The sequence below is a fragment of the Furipterus horrens genome, unplaced genomic scaffold (genome assembly GCF_987537825.1).
Source record: "Furipterus horrens unplaced genomic scaffold, mFurHor1.1.pri manual_scaffold_1, whole genome shotgun sequence".
Taxonomy (NCBI): domain Eukaryota; kingdom Metazoa; phylum Chordata; class Mammalia; order Chiroptera; family Furipteridae; genus Furipterus; species Furipterus horrens.
In genome coordinates, this window is record NW_028327171.1 from 62,250,726 (window position 1) to 62,277,024 (window position 26,299).

At 38.2% G+C, this 26,299-nt stretch overlaps 1 pseudogene; it reads left to right on the top strand.

The window, feature by feature from the left end:
* The first annotated feature begins 11,635 nt into the window (after positions 1-11,635).
* On the top strand, positions 11,636-12,641 carry LOC150021223 (heterogeneous nuclear ribonucleoprotein A1 pseudogene; annotated as a pseudogene).
* Positions 12,642-26,299: the final 13,658 nt, after the last annotated feature.

Here is a 26,299-nt window from a genome sequence, read left to right on the forward strand (position 1 = left end):
ATTAGATGAAAAAAAATCACTTGTCTAATTTAACTTGCCTAACATATCAGAATTTTATTGTATTTGACTAACAGAATTAAAAAATATTTATTCAGTGAATTTAATATTTTTTCAGAGTTCTAAAAAGACTATAAGAGTAATTTAGCAGAAATAAGATCATAATGTAGACAAATAGTTATATAACACAGTCATAACATTGGCCTCCGTATAGGAATAGAAGTGGTAGGTCCAAATTTGTTAGCGGAAGTAAAGGGATTTATGGGAAAGTTATGAGATAATTCAGCATTTGGTCCACCAAACACTTAGCACAACCATAAGCTTTGTTATTGAATATTTGTTAAATGCATGGAACATACCGTAATCTCTGGCTGACAAGAAGTTTGTCTGCAGAAAATTGATTAAAATGGCTTATCTTTTTAATTAAGACTGAAGAATTGTTAACCTAAGTTTGTTTGTGGCAAAAGTCAATACAATTTAAGCTGGGAAGTTACTTACAGGAAATTATTATTAAGGTATAATAACATTTTGTTAATCTTTGACTAGGGCTAAAACGTGGTTAATTTGATTTGTACCAGCTCATACTTACCTTCTGTAAGTTGAACACACTCCTGAATATGTCTAGGGTCTTTTTTCAGCTGATGGACATTCCACTAGTGACAGTTAACCTTTTAGTCTTTAGACTTTCAGCCTCGGATACTCCCATGTATCTGTCAGGTCGGCCATGAAGAACCTAAAATTTGAGTCTAACTTTTTCCCTGTTTGCCTTGGGTGAATAAATTGTCTTTTAGAGACTAGCTTTAGGTAGCTTAGACTCTGATAAAACTCAGCTATTTTGTTGATACCCATTTCAATGTTGTTTTATCTTTGGCCATATTTAAATCTAGGATTTAATGGAGTTTAGTGAAAAATTAGCATGAATATAAAAAAAATTTAAGGGAAAGTTTAAATGAAGCTGTTTAGAATATAGTTTTATTCCTAACAATTCAGAATTTATTAGTTGCTTACAAATTTGTGTGTCTCTGTAGTTTATAAATGTCTATGTACTATATTAGAAGACCATAAAACATGACAGCAGGTTGGCTAATGTTATTGAGGTTTTTACCACAGTTGCTATAGTGGAATAAATTATTTGTTAGATTAATAAAAATATGTTGGCAAAACATGGCTTTATACCTCAGTATTAAGATGTGCAGGATAAATATGCTTTCAGAATATAAATACATTATTTACTTATGGTACTTAACATTAACAACAGCAGTTGATGAGCCTTTACCACTATCAAAGTATAGTGGGATCCCAATGATGATTCTTATTTTGAATGTTTTTAGTTTGGGACTTTGTTGGCATTTTATCATTGTCATAATTTTAAATAATTCTGATTTTTAAAATAGCCTACAGAATTTTTAAGCATGATTTGATATTTAATATTAAAGCTTTTAAAAAATCTTTTGAGAAAAATGTGAGGGATTGTAAAGTTTGAGGCTTACCTCTAGCATTGTGAAAATAAACTTTTATTAAGCTCATGTGAAAGGAGCCCCTTTGTTGTGGAGTTAAATCTATGCTAGAGCACTTTATATGTTAACTGCATATGGAAAATAACAATTTGTTTCCTCAGTGTTTACTTTATAATGGCTTCTTAAACCAACCAGTGCTAACACAAAGTCTGGCTCTTAAGTCTTACCACTCTTGGACCTTAAACTACTTCTCCAGTCCACAGTACTCTCGTGAGACAGTGTTGCTGAGCTGTCATCAGCTCTGTGATGGCTTCTGTGCTGGGAGTAGGACAAAAAGGAACAGTTTACATCATTATTCATCTTTACCCCCAAACTCCATAATTCCTGAGAAAATCATACTATCACCTCTAAATCACCTCTAAATCTGGAGAAAGAAAATGAGGGTGTTTTCCTCCTGATTGGTGTAGACAGTTGAACAGTTTCAGAAGAGAGTGCAAAGTTCTGATATTTTTTAAAAATTCAACTGAGGCTTTTTCTTCAGAGAAACTGGCTCCTTTTCCCTACCTAGGCTACAGAAAAGCAAATAGAACTAGACCTAGCTCTGGAAAGGATCCTGAAGAAAGATATAAACTGTTCTCATCGTCTGTGGGATGAGTGTAAGTTGCCCACTCTCAAGACTACAGAATGTCTTCTGTTGCTTTAATTAAGCATGAATAACATAAAAAGAAACGTGATGACTAAACATACTACAGCAAGCAGTGGTTTTAAAACTTAAGTATGTCTAAGAATCATTGGTGGAAATCCCTAGATCTCATCCTTAGAGATGCCAATTCAGTTTGTCTGAAATGGGACTTGTTAATTTGCATTTCAACCAAGCTTCCTGATAATGCTAATTCTCTTAGTCTGTGGTTCACACTGAAGATACATAACACAAGACTTAGGGACTCAACTTGGAAGAAAATGTAGCTCATAGAACAAAAGAAAGTTTTGCACATATGCTTCATGTTTATAGAATGATAGAATGACAGTATGAACAAAAAATCAGTAAAATAGGAACTCGGAAGAGAAAGTGAGATGAGAGGAAGTTTATATATCTTTTTAAAAATTTTCAATTACTGTTGACATTCAATATTTAGTTCAGGTAAGATTTTGTTTCTAAGGAAACAAGTTGAGGACTTAATTTAATAATGCTACTTTTTTTAAAACCTTTGTTCGGTTAGTATTTTAAATATTTTTGAATGGATGTTTTAGGAAGAAATGTTAAATCTTGGAGTGTAAAACAACTGATTTGAATTGCTACATTTTCTTAGAGTAAAGCAGGCAGCATGCTTGCGTTATTCTTACATTTTATAGTGACAGCTGATCTTTATATTCACATAAAACAAATCTTAAATTTTTATAGTTTTATGTAGAAAAATTGCATACTTTTTACTTTATTGTAGTAATCACAATAGAGCTCTTTAAATTACTAGGGAAACCCAATCTGAGCTTACTTAAGCCCTGTCATTCCCTCCCGCCGCCCCTCCCCCCACACCCCCCCACCCACCAATAAAGGATTTATTGCTTCATGTCACTAAAAAAATCCAATGCAGAGTTGGCCTCAGAGAGTCAAATGTGATTATCAAAACTCTTCATCTAAGTTGGCCTCATTTCTCCATGAGCCTCCACCGTAATTGGGGAAAAGATTGTGTGGGGCTAGGGAGGGTGGGGGAAAAATAAGAAATAAAAGTCCCATTAATGTCCTGTGGTACAACTTGGGTCACATTTCCATCTTTAGATTCTACCTCTCATTTGATACCCATTCAGAAGATTTTGTCATCTATTAACTCCTCTATTTACTCCCTCCACTCAGTCTCCTTAATCATAATTAAGACAAGTTTATAGCTTTGTGGTTATAAGCTGCTCAGATCAAGTTCTTTGCTATTTGGGAATTACTTGGAATGGGTGGAGCTAGCATTGGGTTACTTGGCTTGGTTAATAATAAAATCATTAGAACCTGGTTGGCAGGTTGCTACCAGCATTCCCTTGGGCTACTGGCTATACTCATTTAGTTTGTGTACTAGCAATTCCTATTAGAGAAAAAAAGCAATTACCACTTTGTTTATTGATACTCTTGAGTTGCTAACAGCAGGTCTGTTTGCAGGGTAATGTACTGATGACATTTTTTCTCTCCTAAACGTTAAAAATATATGTATTAGAAAGTACTGCTATATTACATCTTTTAATAGCCTGTAGGATTTAGAGATGAGACATTATTTTTAAGGTATTAATATACAGATTGTTTTTACATACCTGTGCACTGCTGGGGCACAGTCCGTTTCTCCATCAGGAAGGACGTTGGTGTTGAGGAGACTATAACTACCATGCTTTTCAAGTACTTTGATGAAACCTCAGATGTTTGGCCTTTGGCCAAAGGTCTTTGATTTCATATTGTTGGAGGGATCATTGTATCCACAGGGGTTGCAACTTTCGATAAGATTTCTGTGATTGAACCAAGAAAGGCATACACAGATTTCTACAGAAATTACAATTCTGATACTGGACCGGTTTCGAGCCAGGGGCTGACCCCCTAGCACAGTCTGGGATCTTTCGTGTGTCAGGCGACCACCAGGTTCTTGACTTGTGCAGGAAAAAATTTCAAGAAAGAATCAGAGTAAGAACAAAAGCAAGTTTTATTCAGGTAGAGACAGAGAGAGGCCAGGATGCAAGCCAACTTAGAGTAGTGCATATGGTCAATTTTGGGGTTTTACATGTTCCAGTTTTTAAATTTTGTGGTTCCAAGTTATGACTCCTCCTCTGGTTGGGCGGGTGCATTTTTCCTAATATGGTCTCTTCCAGAAACGTCATGGCATTTGCTCCCCCTCAGCACCCCTTCTACTTGTGGTGGCAGGATAGTAAGAAGCTAGGAAAATGCCTTGGCAAATGGAATGAGGGAATCTGAGGCAAAATAGTTAAATAAGGCTGAGCAATTAACAGCCTGCTAATAAATCACAAGATCTTACCTTAAACAAGGACACTTGGGAGCAGGTTTATACCTCTCCTCCCCAACCAGAGAGTGAGTAGCTTAAATCACCCTGGTGAGGGAGATAGAAAACAGGGACCCAGTTGATGCCACCAGTGCCAGCCAAGCTCCAGAACAGATGAAGTCGGGGAAAGAAATAACAAAAAACTCCAAGTAGAGTCAGACAAATCCAAGATAAAAGTAAAACAGTGAAACTGACCAGAGAATGATCCCAAACTCCCATATCTATACTATATGTTCATTTTGATGCATCAGCATATTAAAGTATATACCTGGAAAGCTGTTGACTATTCTGTTGACACCCTCCCCTGAAACTCCCACCTTTATAAAACATAAAAACTCAAGGTAAAGGATCCAGTGTGCACTCTCTTGAGCATGCCTGAGCCTTCCCTTTTGTCAGGTATTTATTTTTGCTTTCTTCAAAATTCTAAGGGCCCCCATGAGACTTGCAACCTGGGGAGCAGCAGGCAGTGGCAGCTCATCTGGGACATTAGTCCCTGAACCTATCTAGAAGGACTCTCCTTTTGCCTCTGTAACTTGTTTCCTGAATCCGTGCAGCTCAGTGTGGCTCACCTCTTTTGCCTCTGTAATTTCTTAGTTCTTGAGTCCATGCAGTGCAGTGTGACTCACTACTGTTGGTGTGCCTTTCTCTCCGGCATCTAGGCTGCCCATACTAGGGTCACTCCTGTTGCTGGGATCTTGCCTCTTCTATCTTAAGCCTTTCCTTTGTTTCACTGTCCCTACCTTTAATAAACTTACTCTCAAAATCACCTGGACTCATGCTGTGAAATCTTTCCTAGATGAAGAAAAGAAGCCACACATTTCAGACCCTGACGGTCCTGTTCTCTCTCAGATGACAGTGTCAGTTTTCATTATAATGATGGTATAATGAGCTTTGGTGTTAGTCTCTGGTCAATTTTTCCTCCATCTTGGAATGACCTGGTTTTAGCCAGTCATTGTTGACTTCTGTGATCACAGAGGGGCTTTCTTTCATAAACTGTTTTCTTTGATCGTGTGTGGAGGTGGAGGCTCTAGTGAGAGGACCTTAGTGGCTTATGGGCCTGTAATGTCTGCTCTTCTTTATTCCACTTGTTGGTATTTCCTCTGACTTCTTTCTATTCTCCCTCAATTCCATGAAAGATTTGGAGGAGGTGAGGTAGGCTGGTATATCTTTCAGAGTGCAAAGTTATTTTGGAATGTAAAGAACTTTGGGTTGAGTTTCATGGATGTTCGTCACTGACTTTTGTTCCTGAACTATGAAACATGAATATTTGGACTAAGGAATAGTTTCTCATGGTTAAAAAAATTAACAAATGCTGTGGACCTTAAAAAATATTTCTATAAAATGCATTTAAACAGTACGTTACTTATAAATGTGATTCTGTCAGTAAAATTCTATAACGTATTATATAGATATTTGGTAATTTGATGTTGTGAAAGATTTTAAGACCTACTTAAATACTCTAAGAAAAGACCAAGAGAGTGAGGTTATTTTGCTCCTATTCTACAGCTTGTGGAAGTGCTAAAAAAAAGTTACAAAATAAAAACAGGTAAAACCTGCACAACTGGCGGAGCTTGGGTGTCAGAAATTACTCAAGGTGTAGAGAAGAACCAGTAACAAAGCAATCTTAAACTGTCAATTTCACTTTATAACTGTATTTACTTTTACTTGAGCTAAGATGGACTATACATTTTTCAAATCAACTAAACTTAAAAAAACAAAGCCAAACCAAAAGGCCCTAGCCGGGTAGCTCAGTTGGTTGAAGTGTCGCCCTGATGAGCCAGGGTTGCAGGTTTGGTTTCTGGTTGGGGGCACATGAAAGAAGCAGCCAATGAATGCATGGGTGGGTGGAGCAGCAGATCGTTTCTTTCTCTCTCTCTTTGTCTTACTCAAATCAATTAAAAAACAAACAAAAGAAACTGGGGCATACAAGAGATACCAGCATAAGAGAAGGCAAGTTTACATGATAAATTTTTGTCCTAACATATTTTAAGTTCAAAGTACAGATTGGCGTAGGCTATTTCTCTTCCCAAAAATGGTTTTACAGATTGCAGTTTTTCTGACCACTTATTTCCCTTACTGTCCACGATGAGAATTGCACAAGCACACAGATATATTACCAGTTACATGTCCTAGACAGAACAATTATTTAATAAAGTTCAAAATACCACACCTGCCTCTAAGCTGGTATGTGAATCTTATGTTCTCTCAAAATTTCTTCAGTTTTAATTCAATGAAGATGCTCCATTTTATTAAACTAGGACCTCTCAACACTTCTGCTGAAACACGGGTCAGCCTGGGACCATGGCTTGCTGTGACCCATTGCAAAACACAATTTTGTTAATGTCTCATTTTTAAATTCATACAAAAATTTATTTCACTTCCAATTGTTCATGTTGGTTTTACCATAAAAATTTTGCTTTATTCTTATTAACTCCCTAAATCTTCAAGCCAAATTTATATTCCAGGAAATGGTGTTTCTCCTGATGCCGTGTGTCATCGTAGCTCCATTGCATCTTACTCCTCTTGTGTTGGGGTGTGTGTGTGTGCACGCACCATCTTAGGAAACAAAGTATATTATAGAGTCATTTTCTTCAAATATATAAAAACTTTATAAAATCTGCAGTAAAGCACAGTAACTGAAGAGGATGTGTTCCTGGAAATTTGTATACAGAAGGTGCATATGCACAGATAATATGAGAAGTATAACTATTAACTTTTTAAATGTATAAAAAGAGTTGCAATACCAAAAACTAATTAAATACTGTACAGAGTAATGACAAACATGCTGAAAACAAGCCTCTGAAAGTTTTGAGGAAGACTAAAATGGTGGTCCTATAAATGTTACTTATCAATGGATGGATGGATGAATGAATGGGTTTGGTGATTCTCAACTGGGAGTTTTACTCTGTAGGTAGCGTTGGTGATAAGACATTTTTATGGTCATGACTGGGAGGGAGGGGTGCATTGCTTCTGGCATCTAGTGAAATGACCTACAGCTTCCCACAATAAAGACTAATCTACTGCAATATGTCAGTAGGGCCACTGTTGAGAGCCCTGGGTTAAGGCTGAGAGAGGAGGTGGCCGGCAAAGGAGAAGAAAAAGACAAGACAGAAACCAAGTCAATGAAGACATGCTTATGCCGTGTTCTTGGGGGTTCCAGAATGGAGACTTGTAACCACAGCCTTTAGCTGGAACCTGGGGGGAAGAGCCTTAGCCTGATCAACTGCTTTGGGTGGGAGAGGACAGCTCTTCTTTTCTAGCCAAGCCTAAAAGGGATTTGCTATAAGGGGGCTCATTATGGTTTCAAAGGGTCTCTATTGCCTCCCTCACTAGTTTTTCCATAGGATACCTTTCAGTTTAATTAATGAAATAAAAGACTAAATTGAGGCTGAGAAACATTTTATGGGAAAGACTGTCAAATATAACAGTCCAACAAAGAGAAATGGCTCTTGTTAAATCCTTTTTTTTTTTTTTTTTTTTTGATTAGGAAATAAAAAAAATAGAACTTGGAGGGCTTGAAGTTGGTAGTAGGTTACTTCAGGACAGAAAGGAGTACAGAAGAGGTATTAGCGCTGGTTGGTGTGACTCAGAGTGAATTGAGCGCTGGCTTGTGAACCAAAGGTTGCCAGTTCAATTCCCAGTCAGGCAGGGTACATGCCTGGTTTGTGGGCCAAGTCCCCAGTTGAGGGCATGCAAGAGACAACCACACAATGATGTTTCTCTCCCTCTCTCCCTCCCTTCCCCTCTCCCTAAAAATAAATAAATAAAATCTTAAAAAAAGAGTAGGGGAGCAAAGCAAAAAATTGGGACAACTTACAGCATAATCAATAAAATATACTTTAAAAAAAGTATGCCATTTTCTAGGGAAGTGCATGTTTCTTTGGAATTTGTGTGGGAAAGAAGCTATGATCAGAATCAGCTTTGAAATATGTAACTTAAGTACTGCTTTGGTTTAGGAGTCTCCCCACCCACCAGCTGCCCCAACACTCTCAAGACATTTGTATTAATGAGTTGGATGGTAAGTGATTAACATTTCAGACCAGTAGAGTTCAGACATGTCTTCCAGTTAGAATAATGTGTTTTAATCCTCTGAGCTTCTACCTTTCCTTAGGTTGATTGAGTGGGGGAAATAGCTTTGGCGTCTGCAGTGAGAGGCAAGCAAATCACAACTTAAAACCAAGCCTATTCTTGGAATTTTACAACTTCAAATTCATGTTCCTATTTAGCACCATAAAAGCATAGTTTATGGGGTTTCTGTGACAGATAATGGAGGATAGCTATTGTGAAGACACATAATACAATTCCTGCATTCGAGAAGCTTATAGCAAAAGAGAACCTCACAAAAATGTTAACCTCAGCAAAACATTGTAAGTCCTGAAAAGGAAGGCTAACATGAGGGCTACAGGAACAGAGGTATATGGGGCATTGGGTCTAAACCCTTGAAGATGGAATTTTCACTAAATTGTATTGGGGTTGGGGCAGGCAGAAGGAACAGAATTTTAAAAATGAGAAATCACAGAGGCACCGGGTCTTTGTGATAAAATCTGCAGGGGAAGGGGGCTGGACCATAGAGAATGGGGAGGAGAGGTACAAGTAGAGGGATGGGTGATGTGGTAAGAAATAGGCTGGAAAGGAAGGTTGGGGAAAGGTGGGTGGATGAGGGCATTGAGAGCTAAGGACCTGGGGGGCATTTTGTGGAAGTTAGCCAAGGAAGGTTTTTGTGCAGATGAGCAATAGGATTAGATCTGGGTTGTGAGAGGTGATTCTGGCTCTAGTGAGGATTTGAGGACATGGGGGGAGTGGGAGTGGAGTAGAAAACAGAGGAGATAAGAGGTGGCCAGAGGCTCTCATTCTTCAGACATCTTTGACCTTGGAGATTATATATATATTTGATTTTATTTGAATTTATTTGATTAAAATCAGTGTCACCTTTTGTGGTCACAGTTTCTTTGTATTCTGGAGGATTTTTTTATTTCTAAACTCTAGAGTTTAGTGTCATGCTGAAACTTATACTCCTTTATAATTATCCTCCCTAAATCTAAAGTCTCATGTTTATAATTTGGCTTTAACCCTTGGGTATCATTTAAATTCCTCTTGGTATCTATTTTCTGCTGCTTGGATATGGAGTGTCTCTCTTGCTCTGAGAGCATGAAATTTACTGTAATTAAAATGCCTAGTGGTTTCATGTGATGCTTCATTTTTGTTTTTCTGAGAAGTCATTTTTGCCCTTTGTGGCCCTGCCCAGGATATAATTTGGGCTTTAATTTCCAGGGATAATACAGTGCATGTCCTGTGAGTACTGATTTCAGAAAGAAGACTGAGCCTCGATATTCACTTAGAGGATTAATTTTTTTTATTAATTCCAAGGAAAATTGATAGAAATTAAACTGATTACCCTCTTGAACTGAAGAACTCCATGTCGATACAAGTATGGGTAGAACCTAGAAGTCTTTATTTTACAGAAATCTGAAATCTTGCTTAGACCTATGCTAGACTGCCTAATACATATAGGATCCTCACTCCCATCCCAGTCAAGATGGCATAATGCACTTGTTTTCTTTTCTGAAGAATTGGCAGAGAGGATTTCTCAAGGATACCTCGTGATGGGGTTGTGACTCCATCTTTTCCCCTTCTCAGAAATTTCTGAAAACCATTTAGTTAAAAGATAACAAGCATGTTGCAGTGGGACTTGTGCTTTTGGCCATGATGGAGTAACTGGGACCCAGTTAACCTTCCTGAATAGACAACTAGAAGCAAATGAAATATGTGAAACAACTACTTTTAGAAGTCAGGTGGTGCAGGCTTTGATCCCCAAGAGAAAGGAAAATAGCAAAGAACTACATACTTGGAGGTTGTATTAGCTCAGACTGTCATAACAAAAACCCTCACACTGGCCCTGACTGGTGTTACTCAGTTGGGCATTGTTTCTCAAAGCGAAAGGTTGTGCTTCGATTCCCAGTTGGGGCAAGTGCCTGGGTTGTAGGCTCAGTTTCCAGTTGGCATGCATATGGGAGGCAACCAGTCAATGTTTCTTACGTTGATGTTTCTCTCCCTCTCTTTCTCCCTCCCTTCCCCTCTCTCTAAGTAAATCTTTTTAAAAAATACTACGGACAGGTGGTTTAAACAACAGAAACTTATGTTCTCACAGTCCTGGAGACATAGAAAGACGAAATCAAGGCACACTCAAGATTGGCTGCTGGTGAGGCCTCTTTTCCTGGCTTATGGATGGATTGTACCCACACATGACCTTTCTTCTGTGCCAGAGAGAAGAGAGAGAGAGATTATCTGGGATCACTTCTTATAAGGACACTACTAGTCTTATGGCATTAGTATAGGATATGTCCCACCTTTATGGCCTTATTTAATTTGAATGACCTTCATAAAGGCCCTGTCTCCAATCACAGTCACATTGACGGTTAGGGCTTCAACATAATGAATTTGGAAGAACACAGTTCAGTTCGTATAACAGGCACTTTTCAGACTGAGGTGCAGAGAGTGGAATTCCAAGCAGAGCACAGTCATCTTACTAAGTTGAGATGGCAGATTGGAGTTCAGGGAGGTGGCTAGACTTTGTAAGGCAGAAAACCATAGAGGAAGGAGCTATGCGAAGACCCTCAGAAGATTCCTTAGGAGTTCCTTTGCATGTATTGCTGAAACCCATGAGGCTGGATAAAAAGTGGGAAGTTATAAGATGAATAATTCCCAGAGTTCAAAAGGTCTGGGAAACGTAGATGTTCTGAACTACGAGAATGGAGAGTTACACATTTAGGGCATTTATTCAAGACCTTAGAAGGGATACTCCTTGGCAGTAAGGCTAAAGTAGCCCAAAGTAAAGACTACTACAACTCACATCTATAAGCTTAATAACAAGCCTTGAATGACTCAACATGTTCCCAGAGTCTTACACCCTTTGAAGGAAACAACAAAATTGAACACTTGCCAATATAGAGCTAGCAATATCAACCCAATAAATTACTACAGGTGGAAAGAAACAGGAAAATGTGAGCCATAGCTAGAAGAACCAATAATTAAAAACCATCCAGAAATGACTAAATTGATGGAATTAGCAAACAAAGATTTTAAAAGTCTCTATACCTTTCTGCCAATGTACACTGCTGAGTAAGCATCGTTGAAGTCTCCTCTCCTGCAGTCGTCATGCCTGAGTCAGAGTCTCCCAAAGTGCCAGAACAACTACAGGAGCTGTTTATCGGAGGTGTGAGCTTTGAAACAACAGAAGAGAGTCTGAGGAGCCGTTTTGAGCAATGGGGAACGCTCACAGACTGTGTGGTGATGAGAGATCTGAATACCAAGTGCTCCAGAGGCTTCAGGTTTGTCACATACGCCACTGTGGAGCAGGTGGATGCAGCCATGAATGCAAGGCCACACAAGGTGGACAGAAGAGTTGTGGAACCAAGGAGGGCTGTCTCAAGAGAAGATTCTCAAAGACCTGGTGCCCACTTAACTGTGAAAAAGATTTTTGTTGGTGGAACTAAAGAAGAAACTGAAGAACATCAGCTAAGAGATTATTTTGAATAGTATGGAAAAACTGAAGTGATTGAAATCATAACTGACCGAGGCAGTGGCAAGAAAAGAGGCTTCGCTTTTGTAGCCTTTGATGACCATGACTCTCTAGACAAGACTGTCATTCAGAAATACCCTAATGTAAATGCCACAACTGTGAAGTAAGGAAAGCCCTATCTAGGAAAAGATGACTAGTGCTTCATCCAGCCAAAGAGGTTGAAGTGGTTCTGGAAACTTCAGAGGTGGTCATGGAGGTGGTTTTGATGAGAATGATAACTTTGGTTGTGGAGGAAACTTCAATGGTCAAGGTGGCTTTGGTAGCAGGCATGGTGGGGGTAGATATGGTGGCAGTGGGGATGGCTATAATGTATTTGGTAATGGTGGAAGCAATTTTGGAGGTGGCAGAAGCTACAATGATTTTGGCAATTACTACAGTCAATCTTCAAATTTTGGGCCCATGAAAGAAGAAACTTTGGAGGCAGATGCTCTGGCCCGTATGATGGTAGAGGCCAATACTTTGCCAAAGCACAAAATCAAGGTGGCTATGGAAGTTCCAGCAGCAGCAGTAGCTATGGCAGTGGCAGGTTTTAATTACTGCCAGGAAACAAGGCTTAGCAGGAGAGGAGAGCCAGAGAAGTGACAGGGAAGCCATAGGTTACAACAGATTTGTGAACTCAGCCAAGCACAGTGGTGGCAGGACCTAGCTAATACACTGAAGACATGCTTTAGACAATACTCATGTGAATGAGAAAAAAAACTCGAGGACTGTATCCATGACTAATTGTATAACAGGTTATTTTAGTTTCTGATCTGTGGGAAGTGTAAAGCATTCCAACAAAGGGTTTTAAATGTAGTTTTCCTTTTTTTTTTTTTTATCCATGCTGTTGATTGCTAAATGTAATAGTCTGATCACAACACTGAACAAATGTGTCTTTAAAAAAAAAAAGTATTTATACATATGTTGAAATATTTAAATAAAAACATGAATACAATAATGAGAGAAATTGAAGGTATAAAAAGGAGCCAAATGGAACTTCTAGCAATAAAACAAAACAGAACCTTATATGAATAATTCACTGGAGGGCTTAAGAGAAGATTAGGCACTAGTGAAAAGATCACTAAACTTGAAGATGTAGCAAAAGAAACTAAACTGAAGAAAGAGAAAAAGACTGAAAAAATCAATACAGCATCAATGACCTGTGGGACAATATTCGGAGATATAATTTTTGAGTAACTAGAATATCAAATGGTGCAGGGAGAAGAAAATATTTGAAAAATAATAGTAAAAATGTTCCAATTTTTTATAAAAATTTGAGATATAATTTATATACCATACAATTTACCCATTTAAATTACACAACTTGATGTTTTTTAGTGATATTCACAGACTTGTGAAAACATCATTACAACCTAATTTTAGAATATTTTTGTCCTTCCTAAAACAAACCCCTCCAATCACCAGCAGTCAATTGTAGAACAATTTTTAAAACTTTTTAAAAAGTATATTTTATTGATTATGTTGTTACAGTAATTCCAATATTTTTCCCCTTTGCTCCCCTCTGCCCAGTACCCCACTTCCATCCAGCAATCCCACCCCACTTAGTTCATGTCCATGGCTCATGCATATAAGTTCTTTGGCTTCATCCTTTCCTATATTATTATTAACATCCCCCTGTCTATTTGGTACTAACCAATTATGCTTCTTAGTCCCTGCACCATTTCCCCATTTCTCCCCCTCCCCCTTCCCAGATGATAACCCTCCAAATGATCCCCATACCTATGATTCTGTTCCTGGTCTGGTTTGCTTTGTTGGATTTTGCTTTTATTTTTTAGATTCAGTTGTTGATAGTTGTGAGTTTTTGTCATTTTAGTGTTCATAGATTTAATCTTTTTAAGTAAGTCCTTTGACATTTCATATAATAATGGCTTGGTGATGATGAACTCCTTTAGCTTCACCTTGTCTGGGAAGCACTTCATCTGCCCTTCCATTCCAAATGATAGCTTTGCTAGATAGAGTAGTCTTGGTTGTAGTGCAGAACATTTTTATCACCTCAAAACAAAGAACAACAAAAAAAGCCCGTACCCTCTAGCTATCACTTTCCTATTTTGGCATCCCCCAACCCTGAATAACCACTAATCTAAGTTCTGTCTCTATAGATTTTTCTATTCTGGACAATTTATATAAGTGAAATCATATACTATATGGTATTTTGTGACTAGTTTTTTTGTTTTTGCTTTTTTTTTTTAGCACACTTTTTAAGGTTCATTCACGTTGTAACATGAGTCAGCATTTTATCAGTTGATGGACATTTGGGTTATTTCCTTTTGGCTATTGAGAATAATATCACTGTAAACATTTGTGTATAATTTCTTTGTATGAGAATTCTCTTGGCTGAATTTTAATTCTCTTGGATGAATTTCAACCATGAGTGAAATTACTGGGTCATGCGGCAATTTTATCTTTAATATTTTGAGGAATTGACAGACTTTTTCAAAGTGGCTATACCATTTTACATTCCGGCGAGCACTGTATACATGTTCCAATTTCTCTACATATTCACCAACACTTTTTGTTTCACCTGACTTTTTGATTATAGCCATCCTAGTAGTTGTGAAGTGGTATTTCATTTTGGTTTTTATTTGCATTTTTTTAAAAGATTTTATTTATTTATTTTTAGAGAGAGGGAAAGGGAGGAAGAAAGAGAGAGAAACATCAGTGTGTGGTTGCCTCTCATACGCCCCCAACTAGGGATCTGGCCAGCAACCCAAGAATGTGCACTGACTGGGAATCGAACCAGTGACACTTTGGTTTGCAAGCTGGCACTCAATCCACTGAGCCACATCAGCCAAGGCTCTTTGTATTTTTTTGGTAGCTAACGATGTTGGACATCTTTTCACATGTTTATTGGTGATTTCTATATCTACCTTAGAGAATATCTACTCAGATCTTTTGCTCATTTTTAACTGGGTTATTTGTCTTGCTATTTATTGAGTTATTCTGCATACTAGACTTTTATCAGATATACAAATATTCTCTCCTGTGAGTTGCCCTTTTACTTTTTAATGCTGCTCTTTGAAGCACAAAACTTTTTAGTATTGATGAAGTCCAATTTAGTGATATGCTTTTGATATTATATCTGAGAAACCATTGCCTAATTCAAGGTCATCAAGATTTATTATGCTTATATTTTCTTCTAAGAGTTTTATAGTTTTAGTTCTTAAAGTTAAGTCTTTGATCCATTTTACATTAATTTTTTATATGGTATGAAGAGGTATCCAACTTCATTTTTTAAGTTTATTTTATTGATTATGTTGTTACAGTAGTCCCAATTTTTCTTCCCTTTGCTCCCCTCAGCCCAGTACCCACCTTCCCTCCAGCAAACCCACCTCCTTTAGTTCATGTCCATGGGTCATGCATATAAGTTCTTTGGCTTCACCCTTTCCTATATTATTCTTAACTTCCCCCTGTCTATTTTGTTCCAACCGATTATGCTTCTTAGTCCCCGCACCATTTCCCCATTTCTCCCCCTTCCCCCTCTCAGCTGATAGCCCTGCAAATGATCCCCGTACCTATGATTCTGTTCCTATTCTGGTTTGCTTAGTTGGGCTTTGTTTTTATTTTTTAGATTCAGTTGTTGATAGTTGTGAGTTTGTTGTTATTTTAATGTTCATAGTTTTGATCTTCTTTTTCTTAAGTAAGTCGCTTTGACATTTCATATAATAATAGCTTGGTGATGAACTCTTTTAGCTTTACTTTGTTTGGGAAGCACTTCATCTTCCCTTCCATTCTAAATGATAGCTTTGCTGGATAGAGTAGTCTTGGTTGTAGGTCCTTGCTTTTCATTACATTGAATACTTCTTGCCAGTCCCTTCTTGCCTGCAAAGTTTCTTTTGAGAAATCAGCTGATCATCTTATAAGGACCCCTTTGTAGGTAACTCTCTGCTTTTCTCTTGCTGCTTTTAAGGTTCTCTCTTTATCTTTCACCTTTGGCACTTTAATTATGATGTGTCTTGGTGTGGTTCCTTTTGGGTCTAGCTTGTTTGGGACTCTCTGTGCTTCCTGGACTTCTATGCCTATTTTCTTCACCAAATTTGGGAAGTTTTCCTTCATTATTTTTTTCAAATAAGCTTTCCATTTCTTGCTCTTCCTCTTCGCCTTCTGGCACCCCTCTGATTCGAATGTTGGCGCGTTTAAAGTTGTCCCAGAGGTTCCTAAGCCTCTCCTCATTTTTTTCAATTCTTGTTTCCTCATTCTGTACCGGTTGACTTTTTTGTCTTCCTTATATTCCAAATCATTGATTTGAACCCTGGTTTCCTTCTCTTCACCATTGGTTTTGTGTGAATTTTCCTTTGTTTCACTTAGCATAGCCTTCACTTCTTCCCTTATGCATTTGCCATACTCAAGCATGTCTGTCAAGCCTGTGAGCATCTTTATCACCAGTGTTTCGAATTCTTCATCTGTTATGTTGGCTATCTCCTCGTCACTTGATTCTGCCACTGGAAACTTGATGCGTTTCTTCTTTTGGGCAACACTTCTCTGTCCCTTCATTTTGACAGGTTCCTGTGTTTGTTTGCCTCTGTGTCTTAGGTAGAGCTGCTGCTGTTACATTTAAGGGGCGGAGCCTTAGGTATTTGTCAGTATAGGGCAACCCGTGGTGCTGTGGGGGTGTGGGGGGTCCAAGAGAGAACAATGCCACCCGCTCAGCACTGGCCCCTCTTCTAGGTGCCTCTCCCACCTCCGTATGGGACTGGTGCCTCTCTAGCTGTTGCCTTGGCTGTCGTTCCCAGAGTGCGTGGGTCTGTGGACGTTCTAGGACCATGAGGGCCCTTTAAACAAGTGGACTCTGCTCAGAGACTGGCAGTTTCTTCCTCCGCCCCAACCCCCACTGGTTTGCATAGTCAGAAACAATGAGGCTCTGTTTTCCCTGGTGCTGGGATCGTTAGCTATGTGGTCTGGTCTGGTGCTGGGAACGCTCCCCAGGTGTCCCTCCTGACTTTTTAAAACGTGTGACTGCACTTTCCGCTGACCTGCCGCTGCCACTGCCATTGCCACCACCACTGCTGTTGCATCTGCTGCTACCACCACACCATGTCCTCTCTGCCCCAGTTCCACCCCTCCTACCTGTCTGGATGAGTATTACTTCTTTATATCTTTGTTTGATGGACTATCATGAAGCTCAGTTTCCTGGAAGTTCTGGTTGTCTCCAGTTTTGAGATAGTTGTATTCCTTCTTAGTTGTGGAGGGAGATGCAGCATGTCTGTCTACAACTCCATCTTGACTTGAAGTCCCTTCATTTTTTGCATGTGTATATTCAGTTTTCCCAACGCCACTTGTTGAAAAGATTATTATGTCCTCATTGGATTGTGTTGTCACCTTGTCAAAAATCAATTGACGATAAATGTAAGGGTTTATATTTGGATATTCAATTTTTCACTGATCTGTATGAGTATGTGCTCTGCAATATAGGCCTTTAGTTTCTTTTCTTGTTCTATCTTTGTCTGATTTGGTATCAAGGTAATATTGGCCTCATTTTAGAAAGGGTTGATTTGTGCTTACTTCTCTTGTATTTTTTGGAACAATTTGTGAAGAAGTAATATTAATTCTTCTCTGAATGTTTGGTAAAATTCACCAGTGTTGCCATCTAGGACTGGGCTTTTCTTTGTGGAAGTTTTAAAATTACTAATTTGATCTCTTTACTTACAGGCCAAATACATTTTTAAAAATTTCTTCTTTTGTGCGTTTTAGTAACTGTGTACTCCTGAGAATTTTCCCATTTCACTTAAATTATCTAATTTGTTAATATACAGTTGTTCACAGTATTTTTTTATAATCCTTTTTATTTCTGTAAGTTTGGTAATGAGGTCCACTTTTTAATTTCTGTTTTAAGTAATTTGAGTCTTCTATCTTTTTTTCCTTTGCCAGTTTAGCTAAAGGCTTGTCAATTTTGTTGATCTTTTTAGGGAATCAACTTTTGGTTGTTTTGTTTAGTTTTTTCCCTATTGTTTTTCTACCCTGTGAAACCAAAAAGAAAAAGAAAAAATTTTAAAACAGCCAGAGGAAAATAAGACATATTACTTATAGAGGAACAGAAAGCTCTGCAATACAGAAGATAATGGAATGCTGCTGCTCTTAAAATTAATGCATAGATTCTTTAAAAAAAGGTTGATTTTTAAAAAGCACATTTTCTTTCAGTTTAATTCTGTCAGTTTGATTTCTGCATGAGACAATCTGCTCATCCAGGGAGAACCAACCCTTTTCCAGTCCTCAAATTTCCAGACAACCATGACGTCCCAGAGATTTTCATAGTAGAGGTGATGGTATTTCCTTCAAGCACAAAGAGAAAAATAAAATAAAATAGGCCCTGCTGACATCACACACAGTGATGGTCCAGTGTAGGCAGGACCCTACACCAGTTATGCTTTTAGGGAGATATTTTTTCTACCTTATTTTAGCTCTAATCCAGTCATTATCAACCTCGTCTGCACTTTACAATCAGCTGTGTGGAGCTTTAAAAAGCTCCTGAAACCCATCTACATCCCAGGTCAATTCAAGTTTAGAATCCATTGGTGGAACCAGGCCATCCAAGTACATGTGTGTATAAATATATGTGTGTATATATGTATGTATAAGTATGTTGGTTTTTTTTTAACTTATGTAGAAATTTTAAAATACACAGCAAAGTGGAGAGAATAGTGATCTTCAAACGGGGTATGAGGACTCCCAGGGGTGAAGGCTTCTTCAGGGGATCAACTTTAGCTGAATATCCAGAGTACAGTTAACACCCCAAATGTGCTTTATACAATTTCCCCACCCATGTGAGGTACAAAATGGGAGTGGTTCTTGGCCATGAATACCAAGATACCATTAAACACACACACAACACTGTTGTGAGAAAAACTTTTCCTCTACCAACTTAGGTACTAGTGGTTGGGGGCCTGCAAATTAATTGACAACTGCCAGCTTGAAAATGACTGTGAAGTGATTTGCAATTCTTCGCTTTTCACCAAATTTTAAAATGGTGAGTCATAAATTTTCATTGAAATTTTACTTTGAATTTATCAAAATTCATCATGTTGTTTTGATCAATTATGTGCTACTAATAATTGTGATATTAATCAAAAGAAATTTTGAACACTTAGAGCCTTAAGGTTATAGGAAATAAAGTTTAAATTTTTACAATTAATATATACTTTAGTTCTCAAGAAGTATAAGCAGATAATCAGTAATAGATCTTCAAGCATGAAAATATATCACAGTCCAATAAACTTCTTTGGAGGAAGTAGAATAAAAGTGTAAGTTCAAAAAGAAAAAAATAGAATATCGTTATATGTATATATATAGTTCATATATTTTTTCAGTGGCTAATGGTAGGTATTTAGATTCCACTGGATTCATTTTATAATATAATGTCAAGATTGGAAATTGAAAATTAAATTCTTCACAACTGCTTATACTTATGATGAATCATTCTAGATGTCAACTGAAAATATGCAAGGGAGAACATACATTTAAAATTATTTTTTCAGTTTTTAAGGGCATGAGAAAGGAGAAGTTTGAAGATCCCTGGTATAGATGGTTTGCTTTGTTTTCTTCTGGAGGGCCAAGGGCTATTTATACAATGTAATTTATCTTAAATATTGTCCTTGTAGTTTAATGAAGCAGAAATTGGTCCATATGTACTACTTCATGTGTTTTAGGATTGATAAGCAATAAACGCTGGAAAAACTTACATGTGTGGATGTGTTTTGTTTAGCACTCTTTAAAATCTATACTCTGTTGGTAAAGGAGAAACAAAATGTTGGTATGGAACAAAGTCAACTTTACTATTTTTAATATTTTTTAATATAGCTTATTTTATAGTAATAAGTCATTCCATTTAGACACTAGTTTGCAGTTCCTATTGATTATTTAATCTAATTATCTAATAACCTAACTTTATAATTTATTTCTATCCCCACAGGAAAGGTGATTCCATTTCCTGGGTTGGTCAGGACTGTGTGAATGAGAGGCTGGGCTCTCTCCACAAGCTTTACCAGCCTCTGTAATAATCACAGTGGTTCCCATCACTGGGTATAGCTTGCCACATGCCAGGCAGAGCACATGTTTTCTCTCTAATAGTAACTACAACCCTGGGAAGTTGGTTTTATCTTTTTCAGTTTACAGAGAGAGAACTGAGGCACATGGAGGTTAAGCAACTGTTGTATAGATTAGGGTGAATGTAGAGAATCCTCATAGTATCCTAAATAGATACTTTGTCCAGTGCTATCTATCTCCTTCTGAGCTGTCCCAAGATCTCATGCACTGACTCTCTCCACAGGTGAACTTTCCTCTTTGGACTGAAGCCAGCTCATACCCTTCTACCCTCCATGCCTGGAATGACACCTGTGACCCTCTGCCTTTCTCTCTTTATTTTTCTGGAGGCCTTTGGCTTCTGTAAGTGCTTAGTCAAGAATGAGATGTGCTTGAGTCATCTCCAGCCTTTTCTTGCTCACCTGATGGTGTGGGAAACTGCAAGGAGCTGAGCATATGCCCATTTACTCATCATGTAGGCATTTGTGATTTGTGGGCATCATTTGAATCACTTGTGATTCCTGCATCCAGTCCCCCCACTAAAGGATTACTTGTTTCTTCTGGGAGAAAATCCTGATTATTTTGAGACTGGTCAGTTGATTCACCTCCTCCCTCTACCCACATGACCTCTGGTGCCCAGGTTGGGTTAGATGTTCTGTTTTTGTGCTCCCTGTGCTTCTATCACTGCCCTTACCTTGTTGTTTTGTCATGGTCTCTTTGCATCTCTTTTTCCTTAAAAAGAGGGAAATATGATTTTTCGCTTTGCATCACTAGTGCTTGGTACACAGTAGGCATTAAACAAATGTTTATCAAACAGTGAATAAATGTTTATCAAACAGATGAGGAAATGATTGGGGTGAACCTAGAATAAAAACATGGTTTATTCACACATTCAATTTATATGCAGAGAAGGCCAGCCATGTTTGTTTTTTAATAGAAATTTATAATCAGTGACAGCTCAGCTCCAGAAAAACCAGGTTTTCCACAGATGGATAGGTGGGAACTCAGCTTTGCGATGAGTCACTTTTAGTGTATTCACACCCTGCACAAAGAAGCCCAAACAGAGCAACAAAGAGACACCCAGAACTTTGTTCCATGGCCATCTACATCCTTGATAGAGATTTCACTACATTTATTCATTCAATATTTGTCAGGTGATATGTTTTCACATGTAAAGAAAGTGAGCAGTTGATTGGTTTTTTCAGTATGTTGTCACATTGCTTAATAGTTTAACACAGAAGGACGCTTTGTGGTATTTGGGAAGTGACATGACCTCTGAAGTCTGGATGATGTTACACTGTCATTTTCATTTCCTGGTGCCAGTCCTGTAGAGAGTAAAAGGTGGATGCGAACAGCAGAGCTGTTTTCTCGCTAGACTCCTCTGAGCATTGACATACTGGGTCACCAAAAGGTGTGATAGAGAAACTTCAGTGTTTCTCTTCCTGGCTGTGGACACATATAGTCTTTTTATCACCTATTTTTGACTTGCAAATTTGTTTCATACCAAGGTATTCCTTTTTCCTTTTATTGAATTTATTGGGGTGAAACTGGTTAACAAAATTATACAGGTTTCAGGTATACAAGACCACAACACATCATCTGTACCCTGTATTGTGTGTTCATCACCCCAAGTCTTCTTTCATCACTGTTTATTCCCCACCTCTTCTATCCTCCACCCACCCCTATCCCCCAGCGATTACCACACTGTTGCCTGTGTCCATGAGGTTTTTCTCTACTCTTTTTTCGCTCAATCCCTCCACCACCCTCCACTCAGATGCCCCACCATCTGTCAGCCTGATCTCTATCTATGAGTCAGTCTCTATTTTGCTTGTTAGTTTATTAGATTCCACATATGAGTGAAATCATATGGTACTTGTCTTTCTCTGACTGCCTCACAAGGTACGTTCAGAAGGTATCTAGCTATGTAATGTGAACAATAGAGACATTTACTGAGGAAGATACAAGATACAAGGAACATTGTACAGAGAACCATGATGCCCCAGTCTCCTCCAAAGGAGGCCCCTTGGGACCTCACACAGTTCTCAAAATTGCCTTCAGCTGCCCCATCATATTTTCCTGAATCTCATCGATGGTCTGAAACCTGTTCCCTTTCAAAGGTGATTTTAGTTTTGGGAAAAGCCAGAAGTGGCAGGGTGCCTAATCTGGGTTGTAGTGGGGCTGAGTCACCTGGTGATTTGATGTTTTGCAAAAAACTGCACGAGATGTGGAGCATGGGTGAGCATGTTGTTGTGATCAAGCTGCCAATCACCAGTTGCCCATTACCGTGGTCTTCTGAGTCATCTGCATAGTTTCCGTGGAGGAATGTTCAAGCTTAACATAAAATTTTATACAGATTCGTCGCTCTACTCGCTCAGTCATTTTGAATGCGATGGTCACAGAGTACACATGCTCACTCAATGGCATCTACTGCCCCTACTGAGTGCATTCCAGTTCACTCTCCTTGGCTACTAAGTTATATCGATGTTGCACCAATTGTTCTCATTATATTAACAATGGCTGGACGTTTTCTGGACAGACTTCATATTGTACTTAGCATAATGCTCTCCAGGTCCATCCATGCTGTCACAAAGAGTAAGACTTCCTTTTTTTTTTTTTTTATGGCCAAATAGTATTCCATTGCATAAATGTACCATAGCATTTTAACTTTTTTAAAAGATTTTATTTATTTTTAGAGAGGGGAATAGAGGGAGAAAGAGAGGAAGAGAAACATCCATCAGTTTCCTCTTGCACACCCCCAACTGGGGACCTGGCCTGCAACCCAGGCATGTGCCCTGACAAGAAATTGAACCAATGACCTTTTGGTTCACAGTCTGGCACTAAATCCACTGAGCCACACCAGCCAGGGCTACCATAGCATTTTTATACACTCATCTACTGATGAGCACTTGGGCCATTTCTAAATCTTGGTTATTGTAAATAATGCTTCAATGAACACAGGGGTGCATACATTCTTTCAAATTAATGTTTTAGGTTTTTTTGAATAAATTCCTAGAAGTGGAATTGCTGGGTGATAAAGCAGTTCCATTTTTAAGTTTTTGAGGTATCTCCAAACTGCTACCCACAGTGGCTGCACCAGTCTGCATTCACATCTATAGTACAAAAGCATTCCCCTTTCTCTGCATCCTCTCCAGCACTTGCTGTTGATTTATTGATGATGGCCATTCTGACAGGTGTGAGGTGATATCTCATTGTGGTTTTCATTTGCATTTCTCTGGATGTCCTCTTTGGAGAAGTGTCTGTTCAAGTCCTTTGCCCATTTTTTAATTGCAATATGTGTTTTTTTGATGTGAGATGTATAAGTTCTTTATAAATGTTGGATATTAAGCCCTTATTAGATGTATTGGGGAACATGTTCTCTCATTCAGTGGGTTGTCTTTTTATTTTGTTGGTTTTCTTTGCTGTGCAAAAAGTTTTTAGTTTGATGCAGTTCTGTCTATTTATTTATTTTTTGTTTCCCTTGCCCAAGGAGACATCAGGAAAACTATTGCTACAAAAAATACCTGAGATTTTCTTGCCTATGTTTTCTTCTAGGATTTTTTATGGTTTTGAGTCTAACATTTAAGTCTTTAATCCATTTTTAATTCATTCTTGTGAATTTTTGAGAAGGTGGTCGAGTTTCATTTTTTGCGTGTATCTGTCAAACCAAGGTAGTCTTAATTCCTGGACTTAACTCTGTGTCATAGGGGGAAAACAGATACAGACACTTCCTTAAAAGGGAACTGTGTCATTCAAGGAGGCTTCACTAGTGTGCTGCCTATCTTTTCATTAAAGCTTGTCTTACGTCAAGGGATTAGACATCGTGGGATGCTTTTTGGAAACATTTTATTCCTCATTTCATATTATTTTCTTATCACCTCAGTTATCTTCCCTATTTTAAAATTATTTTGTTCATATTGAATATAATCCTAAAAGATTCTTTACATTGTTTCTAGAATAGGGTAGGGTATAAACCTTCATGCACTGTTGGTGGGAATGCAGACTGATGCAGCCACTATGGAAAACAGTATGGAGATTCCTCAAAAAAAATTAAAAATGGAACTTCCAATGACCCAGTGATTCCACTTCTGGGAATATATCTCAAGAAACCTAAAACACTAATTCAAAAGAATATATGCACCCCTATGTTCATTGAAGCATTATTTACAATAGCCAAGTTATGGAAGCAACCCAAGTGCCCATAAATAGATGAGTGGATAAAGAAGAGATGGTACAAATATACAATGGAATATTACTTGGCTATGAAAAAGAATGAAATCTTACCATTTGTGACAACATGAATGGACCTGGAGGTTATTATACTAAGTGAAAAAAGTCAGACAAATACCATATGATTTCACTTATATGTGGAATCTAAAGAACAAAATAAACAAAATAGAAACAGACTCACTGATACAAAGAACAGATGAATGATTGACACAGAGCAGGAAGAGAGGTTGGGGGGGATGGATGAAAAAGTTGAAAGGATTAAGAACTACAAATTGGTAGTCACAAAATAGTTAAAAAGATATAAAATATAGCATAGGTAATATAGTCAATAATATTGTAATAACTACGTATGATGCCAGATGGGTACTTGAAATATCAGGGGGAACACTTCGTAAAGTATATGATTGTCTAACTACTATGCTGTACACCTGAAACTACTACTACAAAATAAATAAATAAAAAGATGTTATCTCATTATCCTGCTTATCTCCAATTAATCAAGGCCTTATGCAGTGTCTACTACACCCTTAGCACTCCTAAAGTAGTTTTTACTGATGTACAAAAACAGATTCAGTTAAGGCTTTGTGTGATTGTTACTTGTACTGTCATGTGCTGTTTTTCAGAGATATGCTTATACATATTAGCTCAACTAATTTAATATTTCTATCTCACTTTATAGAAACTAAAATTTTACTTATCAATGAAAAGAAAGACAAAAATCAAAAAGAGTGTTTAGTATTGATCAAGATGTGAGTCTAGGAACCTCTTTTTCAGAAAGACAGCAGTGGAGGTTAGCAAGAGTGGAAATGAAAAAATGATAGGCTTGCATTTTCAATGTTAACAGTTTCTGTAAAGCAAGCCAACCAAAGGCAACAACAACATAAGAGGTGGTGAATGGGTAAGTACCAAGAATTAGGCAGCCCCATCACCTGGTGGCTCAGCTACTTCCTGCTGCACAGTATTCAGACTTCCCCAGAATACCCCTTCTTTTCACTTCTTTCCCTTCCATTCCTTCCTTGCACTCTGTCAGATGGCTCTTCATAGGAAAACAGTGTGATTTAGTACTTCACACTAAGTGGTAAATGGTTGAGAGGCTTAACACTCTGGTGTGTTAGAACCAAATTTGGAATTCACTATGAGAAATGGCCCCTCGCCCTGGCTGGTGTGGCTCAGTGGGTTGAATGCCAGCCTGGAAACCAAAGGGTCGCTGGTTCGATTCCCAGTCAGGGCACATGCTTGTGTTGTGGGCCAGGTCCCCAGTTGGGGGGTGTGCAATAGGCAAAAACACATTGATGTTTCTCTGCCTCTCTTTCTCCCTCCCTTCCCTTCTCTCTAAAAAAATAAAAAATAAAAAAATAAAGAAAGGGCCCCTCAAACTACATTTTGTCCCTGTCCCAGAGAACAGGGCATTGAGCAGAAAAGGAGTAGGGGATTAAAACATACGAACTTAACATAAATAACATACATCATGGGGATGTACTCTAAAGCACAGGGGACAAAGTCAATTGTGGTGATCACTTTGCAAGGTGTGTTAATGTCAAATCACTATATTGTACACCTGAAACTAATATAATATTGTATGCCAACTATAATTAAAAATAAATTTAAAAAGTAAAAAGTGAGTGGTAGTTTTAGGCTCTATGTGGCCATTCCATTCCAATAAAACTAGTATTATAAATAAAAATTTTTAAAAGAGAACAAAATAAAGAACAGGGAACTGAGAAGTCTAGGGAAGTTCAAGGAGAGGCAGGGTTTGGGTGCTCCAAAGCCAGCTCTAGCTCTCAACTTTGCTTTCTGCTCTGAAGCAACTGTATCACTGAGAAGACACTGCGCCTGTGCTGGGCTGTCCCTGCAGATTCGGCACATCCCTCCTCTCTGGCCTGGAGGGGGAGATATATAACGTTCCAGAATCCTTTGCCAGTAGCTCCAATTATGACACCCAGGAAGAGGCGCTTGACTGAGGTCTGCCAGCTGGGAGAGAAGAAGCGGCTGCCATTCAT